General features: G+C 42.3%; 1 protein-coding gene across 2 annotated transcripts in view; it reads right to left on the bottom strand.

The window, feature by feature from the left end:
- Positions 1–12,095, bottom strand: part of CDH8 (cadherin 8) — a 335,345-nt gene that overhangs the window by 213,312 nt on the left and 109,938 nt on the right. The window lies entirely within an intron of this gene.

Here is a 12,095-nt window from a genome sequence, read left to right as displayed (position 1 = left end):
TCTTTGGAGAGCCAAATTTTTTAAACTTAAACTTCTTCTAATGCCACTTCTTCAAAATAGACTCACCCAGGCCGTGGTATTTTATGGAAGAGCCACACTCAAGGGGCCAAAGAGCCGCATGTGGCTCGCGAGCCGCAGTTTGCCGACCACTGGTCTATGTGACTGTATTCTTTTTAAAAATGTTATCTTTGTTGTTGAAAGTATTACACATGTCCCCCTTTTGTCCCCGTTGACCCTCTCTACCCTGCCCCACCACCCCCAGGCATTCACTGCACTATGGTCTGTGTCCATGGGTTATGCATATATGCACACAAGTTCACAAATGTATTCTTATAAATCAAAATAAAACAATGAAATTCATCCAGATAAGTTGGAACGGTAAGGAAACTAGTGACAGACTCATAGATAGAGAGCAAGCTGACAGCTGTTGACTGGGGTGGGGTAGGGGGGACAGAGGGTATGTCAAGGGATTGAGCTAAAGAGAAAACCTCATGCATGGACATGGGCAGCAGTGTAGTGATTGCCAAGCAGGGCCAGGGTGGAGCTGGGGGCCTGGAGAGTGAGGGCTGGAGGGAGGTAGAGGAAGGTATGGTGGGGATAAATGGTGAGGGAATGAGACTTGACTTGCAGTGGTGAACACACAATACAGTGTACAGAGGAAGTGTTGTAGAACTGTGCACCTTAAACCTGTGTAATTTTGTTAGTCAGTGTCACCCCAATAAACTCAATTTAAAAAGACTTTCACCAGTTTAGTATAAACTGACATGCATTTAGAATGATAAAAAGATTAAGGAGAATATAACAAAAATGTACAAATTCTTTTCAGTTTATTAATACATGTATTTGAAGTTTTTATCACTAGCTACCTTTTAGGGTTCACTATTTGTATGCCAAGAACCATGCGAATAACTTCTCACATAATTCCTGTAATTATTACCCAAAACTAAATGAATTAAGATGTCCTATAAAATAAAAGCCTAATATGCAAATTGACCGAACAATGGAACGACCAGCAGAATGACCAGTCGCTATGATGCGCACTGACCACCAGGGGGCAGACGCTTAACACAGGAGCTGCCCCCAGCCCGCAGGCCCCAGGCCAGCCAAGGCGGGTGCCAGCAGAAGCCCCCTGATCGCCCCGCTGGTAGCCCCACAGATCAGCCCTGATCATTGGCCAAGCCTAAGGAACCTACCAATGCACAAATTTCATGCACCAAGCATCTAGTTTCATATAAAACATTAGAAAAGGGAGGTTTGACAAGGCACACAATAACCTCCCTGAGGTTTATATTTCTGAATGAAGTGTAGTAGACCCAGAATCCAACTCAGTTTTGCCTGCAGTATTTACAAAAACAAAAATAATTCTAATAATCGGATGCATATTAAAATCTTATGTTTGTGCTCGGCCAGCATGGCTCAATGGTTGAGCGTCAACCTATGAACCAACAGGTGTTAGATTCCTGGTCAGGGCACATGCCCAGGTTGTGGGCTCAATCCCCAGTGTGGGGTGTGCAGGAGGTAGCCGATCAATGGTTCTTTCTCATCATTGATATTTTTTTTTTCTCTCTCCCGCTCACTTCCTCTCTGACATCAATAAAAATATATTTTTTAAAAATCTTATGTTTGTCTAGGATTTTTTTACTTTGTTCCATACAATTCTTCTGGTCTAGGAAAATTATTCCCATCTTATGAAGATCACTGAGGCCACAATGGGGTAGCCCATTTTCTAAAAATGGGAACACTGGAAAATAACGACTTTGCATCAGGGATCCAGCTCCATCTCAGGTCATGGCAACACACACTCACTGAACACCTGTCCCACCTGAAACGTGATGGTAGGTACAGAATCCCTGGCTTTCAACTGTTCAGTTTACTCTCAACGGGGAGACAGGCATGTCCTGATACCTGCTGCTTCTTTTAATATTATGTTGACTCCTGCTTTAAAAAAAAAACTAAAATAAAACAAGAATTTATATATTTAGTTTGCTTTAAAAAAAAAAGGGGTGCATTGAATTATAGTTGGAAAATACTGCTCAAGTGCATGTTTTCAGTTTAATGTAGTTATTTAAATACCAATGTAGTTCCACTTATCGCACCACGAGATTTCAAATACTTGTTCCTAAAAAAACACCAAAAAAAAAAAAAAAAACAACACATACACAAAACAACTTCTTCAAAGAAACTCTTAGAAACTCAAAAGGTTGTGTTCTCTTGGGATCACTTTTATTCAGAACAATCTCTGTCACTTTCTTTGCCAATTTAAATTGTATTTAGCGCTTCAATAAATGAAAAGAAAAGATTTGCTTAAAGAGACATAAAGCAGCAACAAAGAGTTCAAATGCATCTAGATCTCCTACTCTGCTTTTGAATATTTTAAAAAGTTAAAGCCTAAGATTACATCAAATATTTATTGAATCTCCAAAAGTATCCCTTTCATTTATTGTATTAAATTTATTAACAAGAGCAAATATTGAAATGCCACTTTATCTTAATGAATGTGGGATTATAATTCATTAATGTGATATTAATCCTAATTCATGATCATTTTAATTTATGTGCATTTTAACATTTCCATTAGCATTTTTATTAAAAAAAAAGAATATTTGAATAATATATCATTCTTGGAGGTTTCCATTCCCATACAAAGCATTGCTCAGACACAGAAGGTATTGGTATAATTTGCACTTAGCCACAATATTTTTTTGCTATTAAATTTAAGCCCTTTGTCCTGGCCAGTGTGGCTCAGTTGGTTGGAACGTCACCCTGTACACCAAAAGGTTTCGGGTCCGATTCCCAGTCAGGGCCCATACCTAGGTTTCAGGTTAAATCTCAGTTGGGCACGCATGGAAGACAACCAATTGATGTTTCTTTCTCACATCTATGTTTCTCTCCCTCTCTTCTCCTCTCTAAAAAGAAATCAATAAAAATATATCCTTGGGTTAGGATTTAAATTTTTTTTTAAAGTTAAGCCCTTAATGGTGTTATCATTATTATGTTGGAATTTATTTGTGCCATATTTTTCTTACATTTACAATTAGTATTATAACCTTAACCAAGGTTTTAATGGTCCCTTGTCTTTAGAAATAACTGAGGGAGAAGAAGAGGAAAAACAGTGTTAGAAAGAGAAAAGCACAAAGTTAAGATTCCGGTCTCTCTAACTACATGAACTGGAGAAATTAATATACTTGTTTGTGCTTCTGTGGCTCTGCCTGTAGTATGGGGATGAGACATCTACCCCAAACAATTGATTTTAGAATCTGATCTAACCTATTTGGAAAATAGAGAAAAAGGGAAGCAGACGTGGTAAATGTGCAATAACTAAAATCATTCTACTTCATACCATATTCCACCATAAACAAGTATCAGGAAACACTCTGCTCAGCCTCAGGGAAAGCAAGTTCCCAAGACTTCATGCTGGAAAAGCAGAGAAAAGGTGAAAAAACACAGGAAACACGATAGGATTCCTCTTACTTCTGAAAATTCATTTTTAGCAAGTCTCAGGAAAATCCAGATCCGTGGGCTAATGGAAATCTTGAAACATAGGATACTGTGTGTCTCTAGTCATTAGCTTCATGCAGTTATTTGTATCATACACGCACTTTTGCATGTGGCTTGTTCAAGGAACCAGTTTGGCATTACCAATAAGAGTTGTGGGTGTGTAAGAACAGCCATTTACAGGCTTCAAATGCTTGTGAGACCCCAGGTCTGGACCTCAGAAGGATTTGGGGTACACGGTGACAAGCTGCTCCATCTCCTGTTTTCTTCACATAAGTCTGTGAGCACCTGCTCACTGCAATGCAACCGCCCTGCTCCTACCAATGCATCCACCTCAGGACCTGCTCTGAGAATAAGGGGCCAAAGGCATCCCAAATCTCCAAATGTTCACACATCATACACCCTGCAGAGGTGTGAGGACCGCCTCTCCCAAGGGCTGCTTCTGTTCCTTAGAGCAGGAGAAAGGCCACTTGCAAATTGGCCTGGGGCGGTAAGACTGCGTGGTCTGGCTGTGATACAAAAAGACCTCTTCCATTCATTTATTAAACACTAGACGCCCGGTGGATGAAATTCGTGCGGGGGGGGGGGGGGGGGGAGAGGGGGGTTGTCCCTCAGCCCAGCCTGCACCCTCTCCAACCTAGAACCCTTCGAGAGATGTCCGACTGCCCGTTTAGGCCTGATCACTGTAGGATCGGGCCTAAACGGGCAGTCAGACATCCCTCTCACAATCCAGGACTGCTGGCTCCCAAGTGCTCACCTGCCTGCCTTCCTGATTGCCCCTAACCGCTTCTGCCTGCCAGCCTGATCACCCCCTAACCACTCCCCTGCAAGCCTGATTGCACCTAACTGCCCTCCCCTGCAGGCCTGGTCACCCCGAACTGCCCTTTCCTGCAGGCCCAGTTGCCCCCAACATCCCTCCTCTGCCAGCTTGGTCACCCCTAACTGCCCTCCCCTGCAGGCCTGGTCCCTCCCAACTGCCTTCCCCTGCTGGCCTGATAGCCCACAACTGCCCTCCCTTTCAGGCCTGGTCCCTCCCAACTGCCCTACCCTGCTGGCCATCTTGTGGCAGCCATCTTTGACCACATAGGGGCATTCATCTTGTGTGTTGGGGTGATGGTCAATTTGCATATTACTCTTTTATTAGATAGGATGCTCAGAGCACGTGCATAGGTGCATAGAAAGTGTGGGCATGCTCTGCCCTCAAAGACCCATAGTTAGTGGGAGATAAACACACACACACACAAAAAAAACACAAAAAATTTAGAAGTATAATAATAATAATTAATAATAGACAGTTTGTTTATATGTATGATATAAATAATAGCATGAAACTAATGAATAGAGACACATAGTATTCTAGTTTCAAGATTACCATTAGAACATGCTGAGTTATAGAAACTAAAGATGATATTATTATTAGTAGTATTATTATTATACTAGTGCCCAGGTGCACGGATTTGTGCACACTGAAAGGAAATTAATTAGAAGGTGGCTGGCGGGGCGGGACTGGGTGAGACGGGACGGACACGCCCTGGGCCAGCCTCCCAAGGTCCCTCCCTGGCTGGCTGCACCTGGGACGATGCTACAGCTCAAAGGTCATCTGCGGAGTGAGCTGGGTCCCTCTGTCAAGTGGGGTCCCTCAGCCTGGCCTGTAGGGTTTGGGCCGAAACCGGCTCTCTGACATGCCCCAAGGGGTCTTGGATTGTGAGAGGGCAGTTTTCAGGTGACGCACCCCAGAATCGGGCTCCCTCCTCTCTGGTTCCGGGTTCATCACCCAAGAACCGCTGCTGCCAAGTCACCGCAGCTCGGCAGCTCCTGTGTAGAGCATCTGACCCCTGGTGGTCATTGCACGTCATAGCTACCAGTTGGATGGTTGGACGGTCGCTTAGCCTTTTGTATATATAGATCGATACTTATTGTCTGATAAACAATTTTATATGTGTACATATCACGGTATCCTCACAGCAAACCAGAGACCATTTCTCCATTTGCCAATGAAACGATTGAGATTCAGAGATTTTTAGGAAACTTTTCCACTGAATGCACTATCAGCAGGTGGCCATCTGAGCAGCACATGCTTTAGAGTAAGTTCCCTGGACTCGGACGCACGCCCTGGAGGTGATGATACGGAAAGAACGGAGGGGTGTGAGAGTGTATAGAAATTTCCCTTCACCCAGAAAGTGTCGTGTGGAGGGGCAGGAACAGCCTCCCCGGAGAAGCAATGGTTAAATCATCAGGTCTCAGAGAGGGAGGAAATGCATGCCAGGCACAGGTAACAATGTGGGTGAGGATCCGGAGATGGGGAGAGCATGCTGAACTGGAGAAACCAAAGACCATTTCCTATGCCCAGGGCACCACGCTAGGGAGAAGAGAGGTGGCGAGAAAGGCTAGAACACAAGGCAGGGGCCACAGGATGAGAGTTTTGAAACCAAGACACAGAGTTCGGCTCTGACTATAAATAAGCAACAAGAGTCCACGAACACAGGGTTTCAGTAAGGAGCCTGACATAATCATTTTGTTTTCATAACATCCACCATGGTGGGCGGGCGCAAAGGCAATGGTCTCGGAATCAGAGGGGCGGAGGAGCTCAGAGGGAAAATGTAGGCACCGATTCACAAAGCCTTCACAAAGCCGCCTTGACATGGAGTCAGCTTCTGCCCGCACCCATGACGTCACATCTACAACTGGGTATGACAGCGGTCGATGGGTGGGGACGGGGGAGGGTGTCCTGATGGGCTATGTAACTTGGAAGGTGGCTTTATACACCGCAGTGTGATGCTACTACAGAAAAACTGAGTAATTTCAAGACAGTTATCTTTCATGCAGACACCCTGTTCTTCATAAGTTACAGAGACAAATTATATCATAACACTAACGCTAGGTAGTAGGCATCATAGCACTCCACCATTTTAGTGAGGTCACATTGGGAATGTGCAATTACTCTAGTCATCACACATTATACAAAATAACAACTCTTTGAAATAATAACAGTTATCAAAGTAATTGGTATATAAACCACGTTTCCCTCAAATATGTTGTAAGAGGTGAAAGGCTAACAAAAACAATGACCCCTGATTAAAAGAATGAAACACACCACCCCACATTGAAAAGGACCTCTGTTTCACACACACACACACACACACACACACACACACACACACGCACACACACACACACACACACTTTCTGATATTTTCCAGCAGGCAAACGCATAGCATCTTGATATCTCAGACCTGTGTTCTTGGCATTCAGTGTCTGCTGCTGGTGTGAGTACCGAACCAATTGACCTGGCCACGGGTACAAGTGCCCAGAGAAACATAAGATTGGAAGCCAGTCCAAGTGAAATGCTGCTTTTGGCTGCAGGGACCTGAAAACAGAGTTACTGCTTTTATTTAAATGCTAAGTTCCACAAGGGCAGAACTTTGATGTACATTATTCAACACTATCTCCAATAAGCATCGTGCCCGGCACATAGTAAATGCTCGTTAAAGTTCATATATACCCCACATACATACTATCTGCACAGGATCTATCTTAATGCTCTACACTTGGTCTGAGAGTTCACATGGCTCAGGGGCTCAGGTTCAGCAAATACTGTACTTGACCTTCTCAAGATCATACAATGAACAAATGACAGAACCAAATACAACCTAGTAAATCAGATTCGAGAGCCTACAATTTAAAACAAAAACAAAAAAACAAGGAACCCTGAAATTGGAGAGAGGATGACACAATTCCTCAGGGGATTAGGGAAAGTTGTTGTTGTTTCAAGTATATTTTTATTTTAGAGAGAAAAGGAGAAGGAGAGATAGAAACATCAATGATGAGAGAGAATCATTGATCAGCTGCCTCCTGCACACCCCCACTGGGGATCAAGCCTGCAACCTGGTATGTGCCCTGACTGGGAATTGAACCCTGACCTCCTGGTTCATAGGTGGACGCTCAACCACTGAGCAACATCAGCAGGGCAGAGAGCCTACACATATTAGCGTAATTCTATAAAGACCATCCAACTAGTTAGTCTGGGGGCCTTCTGTTTCCCTAGATGAGGACCACAGAATGGGGAAGACTCTAGTTTGTCCCTAAATAGCAACAGAGATTATATATATATATATATATATATGACCATGTGTACAACACCATACAGGACAGACGCTTCTATCATCCTATAGAAGTCTGAAATGGAACAGACATAGAAATAAAAAGGCAGAATGGCCAGCTAACAGGAATGCAGAGAGAGAAATGTTGTCAGGAAGAGGCTGGCAGGATGTTTCCCAAGACACTTCCCTGGCTGACATTCATGATTTTGGCAAACTCCCTACTATCTGTGCCAATGACAGCTTCACAGGTTGGGAAACGTGATGTATCAGCCCCACAGCAAAGCCATCTCTCTCAGCCAGACTGCATGAAAGGAAGTTACTTGTCTACTTTTTGTAAGGCGATGTATTGATGGTAAATAGCGTTTCAAATATTTAAGTTAGCAGAAGGAGCAAAATTTCTCCTTCTGTAAAGATCTACCCTTGAGTGAAGCCAAGCCATCCTAGTTGATAGGATTCGGAGAAAGGAGAACTAAACGGGTTAATTCTATAATGATGCCATAGAAAAAATAGTTTAAGTCTGCCATCTGACAAAAAAAAATGGTCTTAAAAAAGAATGCTTCCATTACATATTCTCTGATTTTCTCTTTCCCTTTACGTACTAAGATGGAGACTCCCTTATTTAACCAAGCAATCATCTACACTAATAAAAGAGAAAAATGCAAATTGACTGTACCTTCGTGATGCCCACCAGCCATTCAGGAGCAAGCAAATTAACCCAACAAAGATGGCGGGTTAATTTGCATACACAGGCGCCGAGCGGCCAGGGGCGGGACGCTTGCATCATCGCCATGTCAATGATGCAGGAGTTCCATTCCACCCCAGCCACTCCGGGCCTCTGGGCAGTGTGGGAAGGCGGAAAGGCAGCTCCAGGCTGGAGCAAAGGCGGTGCCAGCAGCCAGGAGAAGGAAGGCCCATTCTTGCACAAATCTTCATGCATTGGGCCTCTAGTTAAAATAATAATAATAGTAAGAAAGGCAATGGAGCCCTAACCGGTTTGGCTCAGTGGATAGAGCGTCAGCCTGTGGACTCAAGGGTCCCAGGTTCAATTCCAGTCAAGGGCATGTACTTTGGTTGGTGGGCACATCCCCAGTAGGGGGTGTGCAGGAGGCAGCTGATCGATGTTTCTCTCTCATTGATATTTCTAACTCTCTATCCCTCTCCCTTCCTCTCTGTAAAAATCAATAAAATATTTTTTAAAAAGCAAGGCAATGGATTTCTACAGCTTTTCTTATGTGTGCTGCTGACAGCCCAGTATGTGAAATTTTACAGGCTTGGAAGTCGATATGTTTCCCTAAGGCAACCAAAAATTCACCAAGTAGTAGTTCAGATTATGGGATCTAGAATGAAAGCATAGGAAATAGAGCTAGCCCTGGCCAAGTAGCTCAGTTGGTTAGAGCATTGTCCTGATACACCAAGGTTGCAGGTTTGATCCCCAGTCAGACACATACAAGATCAACCAATCAATACACAAAGTAGTGGAATAACAAATCGATGTTTCCTTCTCTCTCTCTCACCCTCTCCCCTTTCTTTCTTCCTCTCTCTCAAATCAATAAAGAAATAGATATGAACAAACTGTAATATACCAAGGAATTTACTTCACCTCTCCAAAACTCAGTTTCCTTATTTGTAAAAGATTTCAATAGCCTTACCTGTTGGGTTTTTGTAATAGTTACAATGTGACAATAGATAGTAAAGGCCCGATATCTCCAGGAACTAAGATATTCAAATAAAAATGTGTGGATTCTTGTGGCGAATGGATTTTATAATGAAAGTTTCTGCCAAACCTGGAAATGCTTTCCAAAAAATATATACCTAACAGCATATTCTGGCTGAGAATTGCATATAGTGTATTGATTGGAGTGGGGGGGGATGGGTAGACATGGAAGAGAGAATAAGGGAGATAAATGGTGATGGGGAAAAAATAAGATCAAACAAAGAAAAAAAGAATTTAACATACAACAGGGATTTGTAGTAAAAATAGGAATGTCACTTCTTGAATTAAATGATCTGGGTACAATGCGGGCTTTAAACTCTTTACACTGGGCCTGTCACTAGTCACATATTTGGTACTTATTCACCTATTCAATGAATAATGATAGCAGATACATCTGGAAGTTTTTATGTCTCTTTATTCAGCTTTATTAAGATAAAATTGTAAGATATTTAAAGTTACATTGTTTTTGTAAGTCTAGAAGTACAGGGGAGGCCATGGGTCATTGAATAAATGCTTGTGTGGGCAAGAGTGGGGGTGAATAGTAAAAGCAATTACTAAAAAGTGACTTAGGTAAATGGATCAAGGAGTGGATGGACAGACAGATGGATAAATTAGTTGATAAGAGAATTAAGGGGAGGATGATGATTAAGTAGATGGTTTTATTGGAGAATGCACAGATAAAGAAAATAATACATAAAGGGATTAAATAATACGGTATTTCTGACTAAATAAGATTTCTCAGCCATCCTTCCATTTAGGTTCCAACGAATATTAAACACTATGAATCAATGGATGAATGAACAGATGGGCATGTGGTGAGTGGGTGGGCTGGAAAGACCACAGAGTGTCTCACTGAAAGATTCATTTTGGAAAAACAAATTATTCTGTCTCAGAGCACTATTCTCTGCCTTACACTACAGCAGACATAGTCCTTGGGAGTTCAACAGTAAATTACAAGAGATTATTATAGGAAGATTTTGGTGCATATTTAATTTTCAACAAAACAATCTCTCCACAAATTTCCTGGGGTGAGGGGGTCCTCTCTATCTTTCTTTTTAAAAATATTTTTATTGATTTCAGAGAGAGGAAGGGAGAAGAGTGAGATAGAAACATCAGTGATGAGAGAGAATCATTGATCGGCTACCTCCCGCACGACCCTACTGGGGATCAAGCCTGCAACCCAGGCATGTGCCCTTGACTGGCATCGAACCTGGGACCCCTCAGTCCACAGGCCGACGCTCTATCCATTGAGCCAAACCAGCTAGGGCTCTATCTCTCTTAGTAGGTAGGTAGGTAGATAAATAGGTAGATAGAAAGAAAATCAGATATATAGGAGTGGGGGATATTTTGTGCCAAATAAACCCACAATGTGGTAACGCAGAATGTAAGCAAGGTAAATAGGACTAAAGAAAAACACCCAGAATTATTATGCAAACAAAAGAAGTGGATTTTAAACAGATATGGGTATTTACAACATATTCGGGATATTTTCTAAAGGTCAATTAACAGTGGAAAATTTAGTTGTACTGTGGAAAATGTCAAGACAATGCCTTGCCAACGTTCTTCAGGTTTCTAAAGAACTTTCATCAGAAGACTAGCAGGAGTTAAAAATAGGAGATAGATTTCTGAGGTGGTATCTACAATTACTTGCTAAACAGGATGCATCTTGTTATCCAAATAACTGACAAGGGCACAGTGGAAAAGACCACAGTAGATAAGCAAATGTCAGGCATGTACTTACTCTCTGAAATTCTATATTTATAAAGAGACTGTGAGATAACAAAAAATGCCATGAACTTGGACAGATATTGCAATTGAAGTTAAATACATAAACCTGAAGTTTAATTTGGCCCATGGAATGGGTTGTGACTTTGGCAAATTATCCTTCTTCTGTGATCAAATAAAGGCCTAATAATAATAATAATTTATCTGTGTTACCCACTCCTATCCCTTGAGCACTGTAAACTGTTTCATTCCCAGTCTTGTAAGAAAGCATGAATAAAGCTCAGGTTTATCAGAAATAATCTCATTTTCATGTACCATTACTACTCAGTAAGGTAGATGTATGTATGGGTGGGTGGGTGGATGGATGGATGGACAAATGGATGGATGGATAGGTGGATGTGCTGATAAGAGAATTAAAAAGAGAGGGGGGAGGTAAATTGTTTTATTTGAGAATGCATGGGTGCACTTAAGAGTGGATGAGATGATGGCTAACTAACCAGACTCACAAACCTCCTTCCTTTTAGGTAAATGAGAATCAGAAGACTCGGTCTGCATTGCAATGATTATACATAATCTTGGACAAGTCACTTAAATTTTCCCTACTTTAGTTTCCACTTGTTAAATGATACCGATAAGGCCATCAGCACCATTATACAAAATACTAGAGGCCCGATGCATGAAATTCACACAAGAGTAGGCCTTCCTTCCCTCGGCTGCTGGCACCGGCTTCCCTCTGGCACTGGAGACCTGGGTTTCCCATGGCACCTGGGGCCTGGGCTTCTCTCTGGCCAATGGAGGGCACCTGGGACTGGCTTCCCTGGCAGCCCAGGCTTCGGCTGGAAGGTTGTCCGGTCTAATTAGCATATTATGCTTTTATTATTATAGATGATCTCAGACTGTTGTAAGGACAGCATGGGCACGGAAGTCATTTTTTTGTTTTGTTTTTAACTCCTACATCATTATCCCTACAGTTAATATTTGGAAATAAAACCTAACATACCATCAACTTACCAGAATTAGGTGCTGGTAACATAGCTCACAAGGCTGTAAATGTGCATGTG

Source organism: Plecotus auritus (genome assembly GCF_963455305.1).
Source record: "Plecotus auritus genome assembly, chromosome: 10".
In the NCBI taxonomy this organism is placed as follows: Eukaryota; Metazoa; Chordata; class Mammalia; order Chiroptera; family Vespertilionidae; genus Plecotus; species Plecotus auritus.
The sequence above is the reverse complement of the archived record's forward strand: the minus strand, read 5'-3'. Positions and strand labels throughout refer to the sequence as shown.